At 37.6% G+C, this 19,352-nt stretch overlaps 1 protein-coding gene across 1 annotated transcript in view; it reads right to left on the bottom strand.

The window, feature by feature from the left end:
- Positions 1–19,352, bottom strand: part of cdh13 (cadherin 13, H-cadherin (heart)) — a 137,231-nt gene that overhangs the window by 27,716 nt on the left and 90,163 nt on the right. The gene's annotated exons all lie outside the window — the stretch shown is intronic.

Consider the following 19,352-nt stretch of genomic DNA (forward strand, 5'->3'; position numbering starts at 1 on the left):
TAGTAGCACACAGTTTGTCAATAAGATGATCTGTCTGCGATATTTCACTGCAATACAATGAAAGTTGTAACAAGAAATAATTGTTTGTGGTAGTACTAGACCCTTGAGAAAAGTTTTGGGTCACTTTCCCATGCAACTGAATGGTGAAATGTCTCATAACTCATAATTGCAAGGGTGTACACTGCACACACTTTGGCCAAATATGGTGCATTTCTTTTTCCAAATGTAATATCTTCGTCTGTAAATGACTTTGATTACATTACGTAAAAAAATGTATTTCACTAACGACATAGACCCTCATCGGTTTCCAATATGCAGTACAGACCTGAATTATAGCCCCACAGCTCTAGTTAAAAGAACACTCACTGTAAACATGGCAATGAAAATATGATATACATAGTCTCCCACTATACATTGGAATCTATTACATCCACAAAATGTCTGCACTCTAATCTAGCAAAGAAACATCCTCCCCCTGCAGAAAGTGCTGATGCAGAAGCATGAGTAGCCAGTAAAGCATTCTCTATTACCCTGAGACGAGTAAATTATTTAAAATGCAACCGACGATAATACTCTGACAAAACCTCAGATTTATAAATATAACTCTAGACAGCATAATTTACAGTAATCTGCATACTGTACTATACTGAACTACAGTACTGCACTGTTGTTACCATTCCTACCAAACCGTGAGGGCAATGTAAAAATCTCAAATTTAAATTAGGCACACTTAAAGTTTCTATCCAAAATGGTGTCTTGTAGCACTACAGGCCACCAGAAAATGCTTTGGATTGGAATGAAGCTGTCTCCCTGGAAATAGATTACTTCTTGAGTTTGAGCATAAATGTCAGAATAACAATGAAACATAAAGTGAGAGAATTGTATCCGCAAGAAACCCCTTTATATGCCGTAATTCATAGCTGACAAGAATGTTGAGTGGAGCGATCAAATAAACAAAGATTATTTCTGCATACATTTTGTATAGATATAACGCTGTAGTGTTTCAATGAACAGGTGCTAGAAGAAGATGTTTCAGACACATCAGTGTCTGGAGGCAACATACGGTATACTCTGACCCAAGAGTAAATTTGAACGCTTATCTGGCTGCTTGTTGTCAAAGGTAAAATATTACTGTTTAAATATGTAAGAACATGGACTCCCTGTAACGTCACTGATATTGCCTCCTTGGTTCTTATTTAAATTCAATTAAATGCACTTGTATCAAAAGAGAGTAGAGCAAAGGCAAGAACAAATAGGTGATGGCCACGGTAAAAAAACAACACTGTTTAGACCTGGGACATTTAACTGACATATTAAAACCATTCTCATCAGACTAAATATAGCCACAATATCCTTGGTTTTATTACATGATCAAAGTGATCAAAGGCAACCTTTATTTGTTTTATTTTTCGACTAAAGTTAGAGTATAAAGTTTTTCATGAGGGCTTAAATCCAGGATGCCTTTTGGACATAATTTATCGGCCAGTAATCAGACGCGGTGTCTGCTTGAGTTTTGGATTTCTAGGAAAAACTATACGGATATACGGATTTTATTCAGAAAAAAATGACATAAAAAGGAGAAGTCAGTGGCAAAATACCTCAGTGTTCACCTTTTTGCCTGTAACAGGAGGATAGAGGGTAAATCCATTATTAGGAGAAAAAAAAACTGAAGGAGAAAACGAATGCTGCTACAAAGCCTTACTTTTTGCCCGACCAAAGATTGGAAAATGTACAAAAAGTAAAGTACATGTTGCAATGCAAATAATACCTGAATAAACCCACAAGTGAAGAAACACTACTTTAATATCTTGAATGCTTTGGGATTTTTATGTGGACACAATTCAAGCCCCCAGCTTGTGGCATCTCCGAAACTCTCTCCATTAGAGCAGCTGCTCCTGCGGAGCTGGGAGAGAGCTTGAGACAGTAAACAGGTGTTCCTATCAATAGTTTGTCACACAGTGGCAGCAGTGAACCTCAGAAGCTTTTGATGGAACAAATTCTGTGAAAACAGATGGTATTCTACAGACCTGTGAATCTAATGCACAATTACACACTTCATGGGGGGGAAAAAACACAAATACACCTATACACAAATATACACTTTTGCCCTCCAGCTGGAGAGGAGCTGGGCCCTGGGGTTCTGGCAGTCTCTTTGTTGTCCAAACCCATTGCACATAGTCTCTCCTGGAGCTTGACAATGTCTTAATGAGACTCTTATGGGCCTCAACTCAATTATTGCCTCCCTCACAGTGCTTGCTAAGAAAAAGATGTTGCAGTTTCTACAGTGATACAACAAGGGAATTTTCTCTGAGAATGTGAGAATGATACTGACAACTTGTTGATTGAGATTGAAAGTTTGCCAAACACTTGCTTAGAGTACATTAACATTCAGACAAGCAGTCTGGAAAAAAAGGGTTATTTTAATATTTCTAGAAGCCATGATTTTCCCTTGACCAACATGCTGCATTGAGATAGGTAAGAGCCATCATTATAGTTGACTTCTAGTCTTGTTCGTTTACACTAACACTGTTCGACTTAGTGCCGGTTCTAAACGTCGGATCCAACACAAACTCAGGCATAGGGAATCAAAAAGTACAATCGTTGTTAATTAACAACAAAAGCACGCCAGAGGCGGTGAAAAAAACTGACTATCAAAATAATCCCAGAGAAAATACAACCATAAAAATGCCATGGGACCTCAGAAAAGTGTTGAGCCCACAAGGCAATAGGCAAGCAATACTCTGAAAATCAGCTGATTATGGCAGTTTTCCTTAAATACTGGATACATCAATTTGCCGCATGGTTGTTGCACTGCCCCACCCCTTCGAATTAATCAGATGTTGAAAAGATGCAGTCATTGCAGACTGTGACAATTTCCCTGTACCATTTCATTAAACTTCAACATTTGGCAGCCTCAACTTTTTTCTTCGATTCACTCTTTACCGTCAATGGCAATTGATGTCCAATCCGTTTAAAATCGATTGGGTGTCTCTCGCTGTCTATCGATGGGACTGAAACATACACATTCACTGCCAGCCAGTGACTAAAAAGGTGGGGAAAAGGAGGAAAAGATAAAGTGAAGCGCACCACATGATATGACAAGCCTCGTTTCAGGGACCTCTGATCTAAGAACGACATTTCCGGCTGTCACAATGTGCCTTGAAAGGATTTTATCAAAGCCCTTGAGTAAGGACTGATCCCAGTCACGGAGCAATGAGGAAGGAGGGGTTGTCAGGAAGCAAGACAGGAAGAGTGGATAGGTAGGAAATGGACAAGAAGAAAATTCCACTTGAGGTTCTGCATTTAACTAGCTGTGGAGGTGCATAATATGATAATCCAATTTGCCAGGATTGTATTGTCTCCTACGGCCTTTTCTAGCTTTTTTTCCACATATCCAATCATTTGCCACAGACAAATGATGACACTCGTGGCATACAAGTTTTGGAAGAAAAATTCTAGCAGTGACATGAAAGGCAACTTGTAGATATTAAAAAATAAAATAAAATAAAAATTCACTGGCCTATTGCAGCCTAGTCTTTACCTGCTTCTATTTTTTTGTATCTACATCCTCCATAATATCCAAAGAAAACACAATCTGTTCTGCTACATTGACCATTCATTGTATCTTAAGGTTTAATTGAACATTTTAACAAGAACTGATAAACAAAATGACTGCGTTATCCCAAATAGTTCCCATAAAGACAGTAAACGCGTGCATGCCTGAGTGTTTTCACGGCCAAAATGAATCAGTGAATTAAAAAAATATGGCAGCTGAAATGTTTTAGAAAGTATCTGAGAAAATGAGAAATAAACTCTCCCTGTTTCCCATACAGATTTGGTTACGAGGCTAGAGATCTTTAAAATTTCTACTGAAGTAAATATAATAAAAACCAACATTCCAAACTGTGTCAAACCAAAGTGGATTAAAAGTCTCAAAAGGCGATTTGCGACCTAATTTGTAACTGTATTAAGGAATAAGAGTAGTCAAACAATTCATCGAGATAGCAGATCTAAAAAAACAGAGAAGCCTTACTCCCCTAACATGAATTTCAAAGTATTATCGAGTGAGTTCTGTATTCTCTCTACCATTACAGCTTGATATCTTTTAGACATATGGATACCCATTTGGCTTCGGGAAAGAAAGTTTGAAACGGTGTGCTGAAAGAACTCGACAAGCACCATAAAAACGACTCCAATTCATGTATACTACTTAAAAACAAATCTGGAAACTAGAAATTTAAATAAAAATGACAGGACTAGATATATAGCTCCATATTTTTAGCATGTGATCAGTGAAGTCCAATATATCAAATTAAGTATAGTACCCAGTGAGGTGATAATCGGACAAACATGCTTGATCACAGAAATATTGTATTTCTGAGTTATAATATTGAAAGCGTATCACAAACATGTTATGTCATCTGAGAACATTTTATATTGTTAAAATGAATGCCTGTGGGTCAATATTTGGGTGGAAAAGGACTGTAACTTTGGATGTACCCATATATTTCTATTGCTAGTGTGCTGTCACTGTGTAATCTGTTGAAATGTTTCACTGACAGAGACAGGAGTGGGATCATGATGCATGTTTCATCCATTTCTGTGTAAGCAAGTCACAAGAGTGACAAAAATCCACTTTTGTGCTGTCTTTCACTTTGAATCCATCCAAGTGGAAAACATTGGCCTCACTTTGCTTTTACCATCCAAGCGCTTTCCAAAGTGAAGCAGAAATTTGACCTGCCGTTGCCTGTCATTGTCTGAGGCGTCGGGTTGTCTTGATCATAACTGAACTGATTCTTTTCATCTGACAGCTATCAATGGTTCTATTCTTTCATCTGTATTTGTCTCTCGCTTTATTAAAATTAAATAGAAACACACACCTATACTGGCCCTATGTGATGTCAAATATTGATTTATATAGAGCCAAAAATAATTGAGTCCACTTTATAATCCAATCTACTTGAACAATGAGGGTTAGCTGTGGCTACATGTTAAGGGTATGAGTTAAGTTGACTACATTTCCTTATTGGAAATAGCCAAATATATCAATTTGGCATCATTTATCCACTCATTTAGAGCGATTAGTGGTGTGATGATAAGATGTTGGAGCAGTGGTGTCCCCCAGCTCATTCTGATGAGTCTGAAGCTAATTGGGGTCAAGGTTGGGTTTAAGGTTGCAGTAAGTTGGAGCAGAAAGCGCAAGCGTGGTTAATCTAATCAGGTGCACCATCAGAGCACAGGCTAATCACTTCATTTAGCGGGCAGTTATGTAGATTGGGGACCGAAATAGTTCTTCATGACCACATACCTATACGATGGATGCCTAACATAGATGCTGCATGCTTTTGATTGAGTGTGCTCATGTGAGTCACTGACTGTGAGTGTTTGAGCTAAGTGCAATCATCATCGCATTCCTGCCACCATCAAAGCCGTTAAAGCCCCATCTGGGAAACGTGCACGCCTGCCAGTGTGCACACTCCTTTTTAGAAGAGCACAGGTGTTGCTGTTAAAGTGTTAATTAGATTAGAGCGAATCAAACAAGCATGGCTTTCACTTGGGGAATCTTGGCGACCAAGCCATCCCAATGGGCCAGTGCTCCCACACGGTCCTCATCACTGACCAATTAGGATTAATTAATGGGTCACTGGAAAACTTGATTGGATCCTCTTGACTACATAGTGACCCAATGAGAATATATTTCAAGAGGGTACATTGACATACAAACATAAGTATATCCAGTACAATATCATTCAAAAGTGTTCGAATAACTGTAAACTTAACACAACTGTTGAATATCAGTTATAGGAAGTCCCATTGCGAATTTGATGAGGTAAAATGGATGGCATTGTCTGGTGGAACTAAGAAGGGACGTCTTTGAAAAAGATGTTGCTTGAAAGGCAACATAGGTAGTTCTAAAGTCAAGTTAGTCATGTCTTTGCACCAACAATCAATGTAGACGGACTCGTATTTTGTATGATACCCCAATTTCATTCACTTCTGCAGTGCATGCAGGTTTAGATCATCGGGGGCACTTGCAGGCTTTCATGCTCGCAAATTTCCTTGACTAGATAATCTTACAATTCAGTGTTTCCCTTGCTTGCAATGAAAATGCTAAATAGTTAAAATCAATAGTAAGGCACAATTCTCTACGTAAAACACAATGTCTCTTTTTTATGTGCTAAACAGTGTACACAGAGTTTTGGTGCATTCATTTTTTACTTTCCTTGGAAATAATCCAAACACAAAAATAAATAACTTAACATCAAAAGAACTGCGACTCAAATGGCTTCACTTCTTGTGAACATGTAGCACAGACAATAACAATAAATAACCCAAAAAATACTCACTGCTGAGATTCAGAAAATATCTTGAAATTATTTTCAGTAACATTAGGGTTTGAATTTTACTCTAATAACACATAATAGGCTCCTGTGGTGGGGGCTTTGATCCTTTGTTCACTTCTTCTCCCTTTGATAAACCCATCTGGACCTGAACGACACATTTGGATGCACCTTACCACACTGCAAAGACTGCTCCATTCCCTCGTTTTACCAGCACAGAAAAGACCAAAAAGTACATTATTATAGATTCCTTAAGTGATTAGTGCTATCTTAATGATCAGTGAATCACTCTAGTGAACAGAATTTATTGTGTGTTGTCCTGAGGTTGAATGTAATGTTCATGCTGTACTTTTATTAATTATAATTTGGAGAAAAATTAAAATTTTAAAATATGAGCAGTTACTATGTGTATTTTATGTTTCTTTCCAGCAATGAGCTAAATTAAAAACAAAAAATAAAAGATTATATGCAGTTAGCTGGGATAGGCTCCTGCTCCCTACAACCTTTCTGAGGATAAACGGGTTAGAAGTGAATAAATTTTTTAAACTGAATATATGATATGATGCAATCAACAACCCCTGAGTTCTGTTCGGACCTGTCAAACTTCTCTATAAATGTAGAATTATACTGTATTTCCTTTGCAACAGAGGAGCTTGTGTAGCTTACTTAGTAACAAGAGAAGTTGTGTTCTTTTCAGGTTTTTGTTCAGCATCTACAAACTTCGAAAACAGTTCATCAAACGCACATCTGTGTTAAAAGGCTATTTTTCAACACGTCTCATATCTGGGGCTACCTCTAAAGTAACATATAAAAACACCTGAAGATTAATAGTTTGAAAGATTAAACGCCTTTCACTTGCATAACACTTCTCCATCTTCAAGGTAGTCAAATTGACTCATCATTCACTTGCAAGGCGCGTCAGAAGCAATGGGGATCATGGGGGGTCTCAGTATCTTGCTTTATCATATGCTAAGAGTAATGAGCATAGAGATTAATTGAGAAAAAAATGTAAGTATATACATTGATACATAACTTTATATTATTCAAAGGATGCTGCTAATCGTAAGCCACCATATCACAAAAATATCTAATGTTCATAATATGAACTTCAACAGCACATTGTTATGTTTCCCATGCCCCAACATACATCACAACTGACTTCACACCTGAATAATGAGTAGCAACTTTTTCAGAAGTGCTCTTAAGCACTGGGTGTAAACATATCGGAGTGTGCAGAAAAGCAGTTCACTTCGGTGGCTTGCACATTTCATTATTACATATCCTCACCTTCGTCCAGCTCACTGGTTGTTATGGATTTCTACACGTCAACACTGACACATTTTTAAGACACCTGGAACCTGTTAATTCATGGGACGGTGGCACAATAATTTCTCCTCCCTTAAAATGTGACAATTCAACTAGTGCAAGGGTGCTCACACTTTTTTTTGCTCCAACATCTACTCACTCCTACGGTCTACCTTGGCCAAAGAGCCAACCCCCTTTTGTCACCTTCCTCACTTAGTTCGGAAGGAGGGCAGCTCTTTAGCTATTCAACATCAAAGCTAGCCGAGGCTATTGGGACCACACTTCAGATCCTGATCAGAGCCTAATTATTTTTATATAAGTCAGATATGCAGGTTAAAAAAAAGTGTGATTATTGTGGTGTGCACATTGCGATGTCGCAATTTAAACGAGACAATCTTAAGACTCAAAGGAAATGAACAGATCTACCAATAATAGTTGGCGATCGACAAAATAAGCTCCAATCTACTAGTGGCTAGGGCCAAGAATTGATCAACTGTAAACAAAATGATTGGACATCTGTTGCCATTAATGGCAGCCAATGAGTTAAGTAATTTTTTTGGCAGTGATTAGGCATTCTAGTACCAATGTTGTAAACACTAATTAGCCACTGATTATGTAATGACACTATTATTTGATAATAGGTTAAAGTCTTGTCATCCACTATATTTTGAGCAGTACTTTCTTTCCCTTTAACAACAGAATTGAATCATGTAATACTGGCAAACTGTCTAAAACACGTCTCGCTCAAACGGCCACAGCTTTCCCCGTTACTGTGGTGCAAAAAAATGGCAGCACAGTTCATTACCAGTGATTTGTACCACTGTAAAGTGAGACCAAATAAAATATAGGCTGAATGAGTGAATATTTAATGGGCTCCTGCATACTAATGACGGTTTCTCATTTCCACTCTATTTGCACGCATAAACACTTCAACATTCATGGTACAAGTCTGGAAAACCACCTGGTGTCACTCAAATATAGTCATGAAATACAGGTGTATTGCTTGCTATTAAGTATCATTAAGTTATTACTTCCAGCTGACAAATATGTCTGAAAAGAATTGCATATATGTACAAGGCCATATTTTGATGAAGCTTTTGCTCAAAGGAAAACATTTTTTTTTTATTTTTGTATTTATAAATGGTCAAAATCTAATTTTGTAAGCTCGCGTAGATGTTGACAGGCAATCACTTCACCGTTGTGTCTGCCAGATGTAAATAAATTTCCATGAAGCATTTCAGGTTATGGAGTGGTCAACATACAAAAGGTCAAAAGAGCATTAAACTAGTAGTCAAGCAACTAATCAGTTCAACATTTAATCCAAGTGGATGTTTGGGACAGTATTGAATAAATACCTTTAAGCTATTGCATTTTCAAGAATGATGGTGACAGATGCATAACTTTCAGCATCAAAAGAATCTCACTTCTTTGATCTTTGCAAACTCGTGCCGTTTTGCTCTGATTTGCCCAAAAAGTTAAAAAAAAAAAACATTTTTTTTGTCATAACACTTGCATTATTAGGAAACACGACCAGATGTACATACTAAATAAACTGATTTTTTTCATGCAAAGCTGGGTTGAGTAGACACGAAATTGTACTCAAGATATTGTTACTTGCAATTAAACAACTTTAACAACAGTGCTTGATTGTGAAAACTGTTTAAGGTTAAATATCCCTAATAATTTAGTGGGGTTGGTCCTGTGACAGTGTGCCAGACTTAAGTCTTTCAAAAAGGTGCACTTTACGTTTGTGACTATAAAGTCACCATATATTGCAGTCTAGAGAAGGAATACCATTGCAGGTACGTGTCTTTTTAGGGAAGCTTCTCACGCACAGTTAGTGAACAGCAACAAAAAAAGTTTGTCCACCGCATAAATCCAGTCTCATTCTTCAACTGGATTGATTCTCAGCATCCACTGGTAATCTGACTCATCAATATTCTGGATCACGCAAGACTGAAATAGCTTCTGTCGCCAAGTTCCACTCTTTCAAGTCAAGAGCTGCGATAATGTAAACGGATATGGAAATGTGACTTGAAGACGTTTGCTAAAATTGTATTTTTAAAAAAAATCTGAATAATTTGCAATGTTTGTCAATATCCTTTCTCTTGTCCGAGCAACATTACCTAATGAAAATAGAAGCAAATGTGGTCGAAAACATCATCTATCTGCAGATGTTAATTGTCAAAATCCCATAAGAGTTGTAATGATTAACCCTGAAATTCAATCAATTGACTCGCTAATATAATTGACTATACTATTTGTGGGGCTTAGCCGTAGCAAAAGCCAAACTGCAAATAAAAAATGGGGTCATCAATCAAATCTGTTTCTGCTGTTGTTAACAATTAACCTTCATCTGAATAAAACATGAATTGCCTTTTATTCTGTAGATGTTGTTTACGAAAATGCTGTTTCTGCATTTCACAAAAGACCTTGCAGTGTATTGACCGCGTAGATCTATTTGTAAGTCCACTGAAGCAGGCCACCTGACATTTGAGCGCGAGTCAACAATGTAATTGCATATTACATTTCAGCACATAGTAGAGGCAGCTCAATATTACATGACATTAACGCACTTTAACACATGATGTTATGGTTGCAAAGCTAAGATGAGGTTGTACAATGTGATTTAGAGAACTCAATTTGGGTGATCGCATCATCCACAAAGACTGTAGTTGATTTTGAACGGGATCATGACAGATCTGGATAATCCTTCACACGGAAATTTACTAGTTTTGTTTGATGGCTAAAGACTTGTTCCGCGCACTTCCCCAGCAGGAACATAATACTTTGAGACATGGATTACAAGCTGTTTCATGTTTCCATATACGGAATGACAGCATGTAGAGTGGCACTGCTTTGAATTTACAGTGCATTTTTACAAATGGTAAACTTACACAATGTAAGGGTAATTGCAGTAGGTCATTGGATTTACTACGGTAAACAGTGGGAACATACACACGCAACACATAAAGAAGATAATAAATGATTGCAACATAAAAATAAAAAAAACATAATACTTGGTGGAACAAGTATACTATACCATCACACAATACAATTTCACTATACTTAGTGTGTTTTCTTTTATGATACATTGGTAAAATGAATGCAGTATGTGCGCAGTGTGTTAATTTTTTCTTAGAAATATTCACTGAAAATATGACTTTACATCTGATATAGTGTATGCTCCTAACATATTGCACCAAGTTCCTATTTTGTACAAATTTAGGTTATTCAGACCACATCATAATTTAGCTTAATCACAAACTGAGGACCCTCTGAATGTTTAATGTAACTCTAAAAAAAAGACTACTGTTTTTTTCCTCTCACATTGCATCTAGCAGTGGATATTTTTTTACTTGTAGGTTGCAATACTGTAAAACAGGATCAAGGAATACAGACTACCAATAAAAGCTCCAAATGAGTGTGAATAAAACACAAGTGCTATATAAATATATGCATCACGCAATCGATCAGTAGTAGTTAGCCGGCTAATGAGTATTGAATGAAACTGTTAATTAGTCATTCAAATAAGCACACCTCTAAAGTTGATTATAACCTCTAGTGTTAGTTTGCAGCTTATGTCGCACTCAGTCTTAGTAACAGAGTTTTCCAACTTGGAGATGTTTACCCAAGGGAAGGATTTACAACATCAAAATGCAAATACTCAGCAAGGATTACCTTTGCTGCTACCTGAGTAACGTCAGTCTTTATGGCTGCATTGGGATAAGAATGTTGTTTCCTTTTTCCCAAAACGTAAACAATTTGTATAGTCATCGAGTAATATCAACATGAATGAAGGTTTAGGATTTGAGTGCAAGCTCCAAGTCTACTACTATAAACATATGTCTAGATAATGAAGTCCCACTGTCTTGATCATTTAATCAATAAATATGGCATATTGTCATAGACAATTAAAAAAATGTAAAGATTCATATAGATCCATAAATAATGAAAATGAACACATGACCAACGAACTGTGAGGCCAACGCACTTCAACTCTTCCCGTGGGCCGCCAACTATAAAAATAATTTATTTAATGATTCCTAATGTATTGTTCAGTTTTTCTCTTTTGGTTCTTATGACTAACTACTTTTCATTGGCTACAATTTATTTGTTACTTGCTCCAAAATTGTAAATTCAGTACATTACCCCCTGAGATGCAACTTCAAATACAATAAAATGTTGGGCTATTGGTAGTTTTTTTTGAATCCATGGCCATTATATTAGCTAATGAGAACAGCCATAGGCACAATAAACTTTAGAACAAGACAACACATCACTGCATGTCACGGGAAAAGTATCTGTTGAGCCAAGTTCATTAAGGGAAACCGACAACATTTACAGATACCAGAGTATCAATTATGTGTGTGTGTGTGTGTGTGTGTGTGTGTACTATACGATCATAAATCCTGCCTTGCTGAGTTGGTGAGTGACTTTGCTTCTTTCTTCTCTTTCATTTTGCTCTTATCTTTGCAGCCCAGAGGCCACAAGAATTATCAGGAAGGCATTGATCCAAGCAGGTCACAGTCAAAACCAGGTGCTGCTTCCTGACAGCTGGCCTATGGCGTCCGCACGCAACCACCCAATCCCCAGTTTCCTACTATAAAAATAAGTCAAATATTGACTCAATTCCCGCGACTGTACTTCAGTGGAGGTATCTGCGGAGTACATCACACTGGGCCAGCAAAGTACTCCCTCAAGCTTGCTGGGCTAAGTAATCGGGATTGCCCACAGTCCTACATAAGGGAGTCTCCCTTCTTCTGCCCTCACATAGCCTCAGAGCATGAGCAATTACACCTGCTGTGCCTAGAATTCCCATTTAGACTCTCTCCAAATAGACAACTGTAAAGTTCTGTTAGTGTTGCAACAAAACTTTTTTCTTGCCACGCAGCATTGAAAAAGTTTGATGTGTCCATTAAAGATCATCTTCACTTAATGAGCCCAAGATCTTGAGACCTAATGTCTCATTTGTGTCTTTCAAAATCAATGTCAATCAGTTTCTTAGAAATATGAGAAAAGTGTGGAATAATACAATGAAATGAATACAAAGACTTAATTACATACTGTCTATTTAAATATTTCCTCTGGGGAGACATGATATGCCCAAAATATCTATTTAATGTCAGTTACTGTTGATTTATAATCCACAGCTTTTCCGAATTGCAAAGCGGGCATGTTTGATATGGAAACGAACGTACCAAAATAAGTCCGTGCGTTTATCTACAGAGGAAATAGCTCAACAGTGCATAGAACATAGAAGAAAGCCACTTAGAAAATATGGTACTTTGTTCACTTCCACCAAATAGATGAAACTAGATAAAAGCAGAGAACTTAAACTTCCAATTTGCACGTCCATTCGCAATGGTATTAACAGGATTTATGGGAAGCCAATGATGGGCTTCACAAGGAGAATTAATGTATGACCTCGGCACATATGCTGCAATTTGTGTCAATGTCAACTTCTTGTCTGCCTTCTCGTGTCCTTTTTTTTTTTTTTTTAACAAGAGAACGAATGTATCACCATACCTCTAAACTGCACAGACCTGATTTATGTCTTTGGCGAGAGAGGTGTGCAAAAGTGAAGATCTATATACAAGGGCCGATAAAGATAGTCACCTAAAGAGAGATGGGCCCCGATAGCATTGTGTCTGCTTTGGCAAGAGGCAATGAACTGGGCTGGGTTTCATCAGCAAAGAGAGAGTGGCATGGGAAAGAGAACAATAAAAAGTACTCAGCATACAGCCAAACTTTTCCAATCAATGCACTCTCTCATGGAGACAGGATGAAATTAATTCTCGCTTGAAGGGTAGCGGGGGGTGGGCTGTACTGGAGTGTAAGAGCTGTTGACAAATACTCTTTATCCTCAGGTCAATGAGGAAGGGAAAAATGAAGCATGAAAGAGGGAAAGAGGTGGGCGGCATCAGAGGAAACAGTCGTGAAGAATGAAACAGTCGGCAGAGTCACAAAGAGGAGGACGTTGGAGAGGAAAATAAATGTAGTGAAGCTCTCTTTAGTTCCAATGACAATGTGGCATCACCAGGAGATGTCTGACTTGACTGCTACGACAGATACGCATTGAGCTCAGGGCAGAAAGTGCTTGTGTCACCCTAATTATGCTGCCCTCCATGCGAATGCCTCCTTCGTTTTTCACTCTCCTTTTAGCCATTCGTTCTCAGGTCCTCCACCTTTGAAAGTCATTCCTCTCTCTGCTGACCTTTTTCTAGCACCTCAGGATGCAGCCATTGCCACCACACGCAACTCTAGTAGATTACCCTGGAATTTTAAAAAGGTCTTGTGTTTTTTTTTCCCTGCATGGTGATTTGAATGAAATAATGTTTGAACTTGTCTAATATTGACATTTTGCCACTAGCTGGGAGCATTAGGGACGGAGGCACTCTGGTAGTAAATGACACTATGGAATGACATTTTATCATAGCGAGCTAGACTTGACTGCAACATTAATAAATGGTACCTCTTAATGACACGTTTTGATAAGCTGGACCAAAACTATGATTATATTTTTCCATCTTCAAATTGCACCTCTCATTTCTTTTAGGTGGGGTCTTGAATATGAATGAAACAAGCAAATGACACATGTTACAGTTTTCTTTTACTCCTTGTGAGTTCTTGTTCCACTGACATAAGATCACAGTTTAAGTGAATATACACGTGAGCTAAAAGTGAACACATCTGGCATTCAGAAAAGGTCATTTCAAGTATCTAAAATTATCTACTCCACTAATCAATTAGGTGTTAAGCCAAAGTTATTTTTTCCCGTTCTCACACTTAGCCAAGCCTTTGTTGTATTTCTCTCTCGCATTACAAAGGTTAAATTCTTATTTTGTCACTTTAACTTGCGTCCATTGTCTTTTCTTTTGGTGAATTTAATTGTTCATAGTGATTTCAGTCTCCCACTTCCATTATTATACACACTCTCGGCGAGACTCAATTAAAGCGAGTGTATGCGAGGGCACGATTAACAACACACTCGGAGACCTATAATGCCCACGAGGCTCAATTTATCTTAAAGAACGCTTAGTCTATCCCACAAAACGCTATGATTGACACATCTAACCTTCATTCCGATGTAATCTTCATCTTTAGCACTCAGAGATCTAATTAATTAGGGGGATCTCATTTCCTCACTAATGCAAGTGGGCAGAAGCATGATGGAAGTGGGGGATCCGGGGGCAAGGGGTGGGGGGGTAGTTGCTGAGGTGGGGTCCCATATTTCATCAGTGCCTGTCCACCTTGCTCATTTGGGGAAAGAACAAAAGAGCATTAGGTGGTTGAGTTCACAGTCATGCTGAATTGATTAAAACTGACAAAGCTCTGGCAAGTAGTCGTCAAACCAGGACACATTTTGTCTCAGAGTAATGAGCCCAAGTACTCAAGTTCCTTTTCTTTGGATTTCATTTGATCATCACATCTTATTAAACTATTAAGTTATTGAAATTACAAAGAAAGGATGCAAAATAACTCTTTGACACAGTTGGTTGATTTGTTCTGCACCAAAGACATTCACAGCTTTCCAAATGAGCTTCACCCGTGTGGAAAACAAACCTGACGGACAAATAAATGAACTTTTTGACTTCACAAGAGTTATCATGGTCAGAGAGTTTTCAAAAATTCCCATCTAGGATTATTATATCTGCGCACGTATACCTGTCTGGCATTCATAACCCACGGAGTGATGAAAACTGAGTTCAAGCCGTCCCTCCATCAACCCATATTACGAGTTACACACTGTTGCAGATAAATTTGTGTTCCAATTTTGTCACATTAAAATGCAACCTGTATCCCTGTCAGTGTGACATACAACAACAAAAGACCCTATTGGACCAAATAGCTACCCCCCTGAGATGAATAAAATGTCATAATCCATTGGTTAATTTCTTTGATTTTTGTTAAACTGCCGACATGATTGGAACTTTGTATTTTGACACGTAGAGGAGCAGAAAATGGATACCCCGGGGGGAGAAAAAAGTTTGCCTTCCATTTGCGCACAGCTTCTTGCTTCGACATAATTTCAACCAGTTAATAATTTGTAGGAAAGTACTTGAGAAGAAAAGGGAATGTTTTTCCATTTTGAAAAGATTATTCCAATAATATTTTACAGTTAGTTGATCAGGACTATTCTAATATAGTATTAAAAACTGTGATTTTACAGTTTTATTCGTGAATAAAAGCACAGACTAGCAGCCAACATTTTTTTTGTAGTAGCATTTTGGTAACTTGGTTTAATTGAATTGAATTTAAGGTAATGGAAGTTCTAGAAACATCAATGTAAATAAAAGCACTGGGTACATACTGTATGTACATTTATATTTAGCCAATGAATGAACTCTTTTAATAACACTTCAACATGGTCATAAAAAAAAGATTGGGGCCAAGCAGTGAGCATTTTGTTCAGAGACTTTCAATCTGCAATTGCACCATTTTTATTTTTCAAAATAATTAGTTCATCAATGTCACCGCTTGGTGTTTGAGCTTAAATAGAACGGAGGACCATTATTTTTATTTTACAAAGCATTAAATAGATGGAAGAAAAAGGCTGCTCTCGATGCAAAAGGAATTTGGAAAAGGTGAAGCATTTCAAATTCCAAACAAAAATGTACATGTACTGATTGGCAGAGTATGTGCCATAAAAGTATACTTGATTATAGTCCAGATTGCCGCCATGATCCAAAGCCCAACTTCACCATGTGAATAGCACCTAAACATTTCAACTGATGCAACCGACATTCATTATTGTAGGTTACTTACTCAAGGCCATCAAAACTCATTTGTGATAGTTTCTTTGGTTGCTTTTTAGTTGTTTAAATGTTAAAAGTGTCACAAACAAATAAAAGCACTGATGGCATTTTAGAAGTATCATAAAAGAACCAATTCTAATACGAAAATCCCCATGTTTGTTTTCTCCGAAAGCTCATTATCTCTCGTTTTCTGATAGATTCCACCACACCCCTTTGAGAAGAAGACAGATCTCCATGACTCATCTGTTCTTATCCACTCAAGGGTTTAAGATCTGTCCACGGCTGGATCTCACTCAACTCGAGATGCAGTTCCAATCTTCTAATCATGATAGATGAATAAATGAGGGTTTCGTAAACTGCAGTTCATATCAAATGCGCCATAATGAAATCTTATCAACGTGCTCTCTCTGCCATATTATTTGCATATAAATTATATCATATAATAACTCTGTCCATTACCTGAGAGGAGTAAATATTTCTCTGTCTGCTTTGTTCCACTGCTTTGACACAAGAAAACAAGATGCTAATTGAGGCGAAGCAAGTGTCCTTCTGTGATGGCCTGACATTCAATTAGGTGTATATGTGGGGGGGATCAAATTAGAAGGTGGCCGAAGAAATGCCTGAAAACAACATTTTGCAAAGCGGTTCCCCTGAAGCCAGCCGCCAAAGTAATTTGAATGGATCTTTGAGCTCTGTGCAAGAGAGGCACCGCTGCTCTGAAAGGAATCATAATGCTATGACCCGCAGAGTAATTGGATGGCCAGAATGAAGTGTTGACACAGAAGGGAGAGTTCGGAAAGACGCACATAAAAGATATGATGGGCGCTGAGGCTCCAAGATAGAAAGGACTGCAAATTAGAAATAGACCGAACAATGGGCACTCATCACCATCACTTACGAACACGTTTTCCTTTACACACGTTAAAGGAAAAAATTCCGTTCATTATAAACCCAGAATATTTTGTAGTGTAACGTGAGCATGTGTAATATTTGTTTTATGCATTTTTGCGATTGCTTGATATAGCAATTAAATAAAGTATTTTCCTCGTTGGAATTTGGAATGTCAATTGAAAAATCCACAGTTTTGTAGCAAAAATAACTGCATTGTGAAAAATGTATGTATATTTAAGTGTTATTTTTTTTAAAAAGCAGGAAGGTAATACATTTTTTAAGCAGTACGTAAGATTAAGGAATGAATAAATCAATGACAGCTGTATACAGAAGATGAATGTATGAATACCACTAGGAAAGATGACAACAATTCTAACAAGTCAATGTCCCTCCCCAAGGCCGCAGCATTAATGAGGCAGCAGTATTCGAAATGATATCCCAGCTTCTCTTGTCCATTAATTTTTACCTCCATGTAGCAACATAATGCAGAAACTAAGTCCCATTACAGCTTTGAAAGATGGAGACTGGTCTGATTGCCTAGTCTTCCTTTCTTCGACACACACACGCACGCAATGACAAATGTACATACGATGTCTTTTACTGGTGGTCCACAATCTGATATGTTCATTCAGGTGATATATAATTTTCTGGTATCATAAAAGCTCTTTCTGTAACCTAAAATATTTCAAATGACATTTAAAATTTGAACTGAAAAAGTGCTTTACATAAAAAAGTGGATGTTACCTACTGTACATAGTGTTCTCCAGCAATCATTTTGAATTCATGTGGATGACTTTGTGTTTTTGAAGGCAAAAGGTATCATGTATTTAAGATATACCCATATCGAATTTCGATTCAATACCAACACAGTTATAAAAAAAAAATATCACTGCAAGCTACTGTAAAGGTTCCTCACAGCCCAGTAATGATGCAGCACTGCCTATTGAGCCAAATAAGCCATTAGAGAGGATAAGCTCCCTTATCAGTCTGCCAAAGAGCACACAGCCAAGGTCATACCAAACCAACACCAGGCCACTTTCCATATGGACACTATTATACACAATACAGCTGCTCAGCAGACAACTATCTATATTCATACACCTAGCTGTCATCCATAATGTATGTATAGCAAATGACTAGAAGTAAGCACGTTTACAAAGCAGGACAAGCAAGTCATTTTAAAACATGAGCGAAGACAATTAAATGGATGGGAATGAATCCTCCTGTCAAAACACAATACATCCTTAGGTATCTTATTTATAGTGCATGTGAATGTTTTATTTTGTTGACAAAATACCAGATAAAAAGCTTTTATGTTAGAAAATCATATTCAGGGTCTTTTCAGCAGTTGATTGACACGTAGAGGCGGGAATATGGAACGCAATAGCGCCCAGTATTTAAAGACAAGAGTCACCGTCATCAGACTATAACACGATTGCCTTGCTTACCGCTGTAAGGCTGTGGGTGCTCAACATTCTCATTCCTAGTTCCCCTGCCTTTGTATGCTTGTATTTCTTGTTTTGATTATTGTGGTACTTAGCATTCCTTAGTTTACTCTCCAGCTCCGCCGTGCTATCTTTGGAGTACTTTTTCAAACTTGCCTGTTTTTGGTGTACTTTTTGCATTAAATAAAATAATTTGTTCATTTGTACTGCTGCTTCTGAGCTTGTGTTTTGGATTTGATCTCATACATGTGAAGTTATAAATTGTTATCATACTTTAAATGGTTTTTGATCATTTCGAAGTGTGTACGCCGTAAACCATCTTTTGTATGGGAGAAAATGTTTTTAAAACAGTATGCTTGTTTTGTAAAAACGATCTTTCTTGTCTTCCCCATTTTGGCTCTAATCTGGAACGTCTTGGTCACTAGTAATAGACGAAGACGGCATCGTCGATTTCTAATGTTGTCATGTTTTGAGCATAATATGGGTGCGCGTGTCATTCACATCTGCCCTTTTCACTATATAAAAATAGCGCGTCAGCAAGCAATTTCCCCAGACAGTCATGCTGTCAGCGTCATACAGCGACATCTACAGAATCTTGAATTTTGTGTATA

Source organism: Stigmatopora nigra, chromosome 2 (genome assembly GCF_051989575.1).
Source record: "Stigmatopora nigra isolate UIUO_SnigA chromosome 2, RoL_Snig_1.1, whole genome shotgun sequence".
Taxonomy (NCBI): domain Eukaryota; kingdom Metazoa; phylum Chordata; class Actinopteri; order Syngnathiformes; family Syngnathidae; genus Stigmatopora; species Stigmatopora nigra.